Here is a 4663-nt window from a genome sequence, read left to right on the forward strand (position 1 = left end):
ACATCTAGTTTTATGCCAAGCCTAACACCCTTACAAGCTCTCTTAGGCTTTTCTGAAACCTTAGGACACATTTTGCTAACAGAGGCACAAAATAAATTGAGATGAAGCACAGCTGCTCACAGACACAGTTCAAAGTGATAATGGCTGGATGCTTAGTGCTGAGTATAGGTCTTGGAAAGGACCTTGGTAGCAGGTCCACTCTCACTGCTGGAGTGCGTGTTACTTCTATAACAGTTGGTTCACTGCAGAACAAATGCTGAACACTATTTTGGCTTTTTAAAGCAAGAATTCTCTTCTGATTTCTTTTAGTTAGCAAAAACAGGTACGGATGTAGGTCTTTCATAAAAGTGAAGTGGCATAAAGTGAACTTTTGAAAAGTGGGGGATACTTGTATTTAAGTTTGTTATATCTCTACTGACTTCTTCCTACTCATTTTAGCAATTAATGAGAAAGGAGTTTAAATTTGTGCAACTAAGATTATTGCTCTATCTCTACTTTCAGTTCTGTCAAGTTTTGCTTTATATATTTTAAAGCTATGTTACTAGCGATGTATTCATGTTTAGATCATTATGCTTTCCTGTTGTGATATTCTTTTTTTTAAAGATTTCATTTACTTATTTTTAGAGAGAGGGGAAGGGAGGGAGAAAGAGAGGGAGAGAAACATCACTGTGTGGTTGCTTCTTGCACGATCCCCACTGGGGACCTGGCACGCAACCCAGCCATGTGCCCTGACTGGGAATTGAACTGGTGACCCTTTGGTTCGCAGGCTGGCACTCAATCCACTGATCTACACCAGCCAGGGTGTAATAATTCTTTTATCATTATGGATTGTCCTCTTTTTCTCTAGTAATAATTCTTTCCTTAAGGTGTATTGTCTGCAATTCATATGCCCAGGGAGTTTTCTTTTCAGTATATCTTTGCCATTCTTTTATTTTGAATTTTTCATATGGTACCAGTTTGTCCCATAGATGCTAAATTTGATCCTTTGTTTAAGGTGGGGCCCATCATATCACTCTAGTGTAAAGATATATTTTCCCCTTTGAAGTTAGTAAGTAATCTGTAAGGTGATACTTTGAGATTATATGAATATCTTGTTACCCAACAACCTTTCACTCATTGGTTTTAGTGCCCATGGCTGACTTTTGCCTAAATTGATTGTTACATTATTGGTTGTAAAATGGTGAGTTTCGAATTCATTCTATATGTTGAAGCTGATATACCTTTCTAAAGAAGAGCTCCCCATCTCGCACCTTTACATATAGTATTACTGTGGACTCACCGATATCCTTTTGCATTAGCATCATTACTCACTGAGATCCTCAAATTATCCCAAATTTGGCCAGGGAGAGTCCCTTCTAGCCAGCCCATGCCCTTGCTTTCTGCACCCCAGGGTGTTCCAGGCTCACTTTGTACCATCTGTGCCCCATGCCTGGAATGAACCATTCCTCCAAGGAGGGTGATGGTCCTCATGGTGGTGTCCAGCAGTCACTAGTGCACAGGGTGTCCAAGGCTCAGGGGTAGCACTGATGATGTCTGTGTGGTTCCTCTATTGGGGTATGATTTGGGGCATCTGTCCTGATTGCAGAGCCTCCTAAACCTTATTTTCTGGCCCTACTGGGGATTTTGTGAGCTACCAGATACCATTTCATCATTCCTCATGCATTTAAATGAACCAGAGTGACTGTTGCTTGTAGTCAAGAAACTTGACTGATACAAGTACCAAATGATTCACATAATAAGGCTGAACTTTCTGTTCTTTTGGTGGCTGTGCATAATCCAGAGCCTGTGTAGAAGCATGAAGTGATAATGACTCACAAGTGTAGACTTGATAAAAATGAATTTAATAGCACTTTTCAGTTCTATGGTACTTTAAGCATCATCTTTAATACCCTGACATGTTTGAGAGACATATTATTTCCCTCACTTGAAAGATAGGAATTTGAAGTAAATGTTATAAGAACATATATTAGAACTGAACTGTTTGAAGATAAAAGGTATGCTGAAAACTCAAGTAAAAAAATAGAAAAATATATCCAAATAAAAATTTTTGGAAGTCACATCAAGAAGCTAAATCAATAAGAGCATTCCAATGTTACCATTAAAAGCTAGAACTGTCTTAATTTCTCTGACTGGCAATCTATCTGCAGAGAGTTATACATTGAATTCATGAAGCTATTCCAGCAATGATTTAAAAACCTGTAGTGAGAATATAGTATGAAGAGTGTGGAGTAAAAACAAACAGGTATAAATTACTGAGGTAGGATGTTAATTTTGTGATTTGTCACAGCCAATTGAATAAAAATCTGATCTACATTAACTTTTCTCTTTCTTTGTAAACTCCCTATAACTACTCTTGACATTCTCACATGCTTTGTCTTGGCTCAGTGATTTTCCATGAGGGTGAACTGCCTGGAGGTGATGTGTATCAGTATATGCTAATCCAGGTGTATTAGTTATCGCTTGGTGTATAACAAATTACCCTATGTGTTAGTGGCTTAAAATGACACACATTTATGATCTTACACTTTTTGTGGGTCAGGAATGTGGGCATGGCTTCACGGTCTTTTATGAAGTTTCAATCAAGGTGTGGGCAACCCAGGGTTTGCAGTCTCTTCTGGATATGTGTTAGGGGAAGTGCACTGTGTGGTTGGCAGCATTCTGTTCCAGGCTGACTGTTGGCTGAGGCTGCTCTCAGCATCTCCAACATGGCCGCGTACTCCAAACTGCAAACTGAAAAGTCAATAGATATTAGCAAGACAGAAATCACAATAATTTGTAACCTAACCATGAAAGTGACATTCCATCACCGCTGTCATATTTTTGTGGTTAGAAGTAAGTCACAGGTCCCACCCATAAGTCAAGGTCAAAGGATTGTACAAAGGCATACACACCAGGAGGCGGGGGAGCATTGAGTGCCATCTTAGATAGAAGCCTAGCACACCAAGGACACAGTTCTGAATGGAGCGCTGGGACAGTCCTTCAAAATTGGGATGTTCCCAGTAAGAGGGAAAACAAATATTCGAAATACTGTGATCCAAGGTGTCTGGGGCAGGGCAGAGGAGAGTAATGGGGGAAAAGTGGGGACAACTGTAATTGAACAGTAAAAAAATTTAAAAAAATAATATTGTGATCCAAGGTATCTGAATCATTCTTCCTTGACTTTCTAAAAAGTGAGTGCTTTGGGGAAACTGGGATTGCTGAACAGTTTTGTTTATTTTTGAGGACAGATATTTCTTAAAACATACATTTAAATAAGTCAATCATCATTTAAAAATAAATTAGTTTAGGGGCTACATTTTCTTCATCCTAGGACTATATGTATAGGAAGATAGGAGAGAATAGAGAAATATCCTAGATTATGTTTTGCTGCATTGAAATATAAAATATTCATTAGCTTAAAAGCATTGTCACTGATCCTCCTGGGACTCCTTCCCACCACACCACCACCTCATGTTGTGTTTTTTATTTTCCTATTTTCCTGTTAACTAACACCTAAAATTTCCCCTGATGAAGGGCTTTGTACCTCATCAGGAACTTCTTTCATTAGGTAAATTCTTTGCTTTTACCCTTTGAACTATTCCACACACTTTTACTAAGCCATGTTATGGTTTTCTTCTCTTTTATGATGTTATTTCTCTTTAAAGAGACAAGCCCTACCACCATGAGTTATAGAAGGTGCCAGAAGGAAAGAAGGCTGGGACCTCCAAAATCTAGAAGGATGCTTTATCTGGTTGGGTGAGAAACGTACGATACTAGTGGGGAGGGTGTCAGGGAAATATGTTCCCCTCATCCTAGGGAACTGTCCCCACTCTACTACCAGCACACAAGGAGCCAGTGGTAGTGGTGCTCAGGTGGCTAGAACTGGGGGCTTCAGGGACACATGGGAGAAGTTGGGAAGCACAGAGCCTGGGGCAGGAGCACCAGGAGCATCAGAAATCCATCTTAGGAAGAGCTCAGGGAGGGTCAATTGTAAGACTTCACAGGTCAGCCATCACAGAGTAGGATGAGAAGACTGTAAACCACAAGTGAGAAAAGAATAATATAACCATCAGACACTGGGAAGTGTTGAAAGAGATGTGTGAAGTATGAGTACCCTTATTGTTCATAGCAGGGAGTCATTACTGCCTAAAATTGGAAAAGGTAGTTAAAAATTCCAACTCTAACCACATAATGATAACTTGGAATCTTTTTTCTTAAACTCAGGAGTCTCTTAGGAAATAATATCACGTGCTGAATAAATATTGATTAGTTTCACTTCAATTTAGATTTTTCCTGTGGTACTCAAGTAAGATTAAAAGTACCATTTTAATTAAAACCACATTGAACTATTTTGTTCTTATTTTAATTAAGAAATAGCCCTTTCTTAAAAGTCTACCTCTCTGTGTATGCTTATCTACCCACTTATCCTTTTGTATGACCCTAGGTTGTTGTCTGGAACTCTCCTAATGTCAGTGAAAATTGCTTCTGGATGGTATTTTGTGGTTGAATGTCAACTTAACTTTGTACTTTTTAAAACTATTTGAATTCTTAAAAATAAGCATGTATTATGTTGACAAAAAAAGGCAAAATTTTCTTTAGGTAAGAAAAAATAAGAAAGATAAAGGGAAAGAAGGGAGAGAGAGTGAGAGAGAGAGAGAGAGAGAGAGAAAGAGAGAGAGAGAGA

The sequence above is a fragment of the Desmodus rotundus genome, chromosome X (assembly GCF_022682495.2).
Source record: "Desmodus rotundus isolate HL8 chromosome X, HLdesRot8A.1, whole genome shotgun sequence".
Taxonomy (NCBI): domain Eukaryota; kingdom Metazoa; phylum Chordata; class Mammalia; order Chiroptera; family Phyllostomidae; genus Desmodus; species Desmodus rotundus.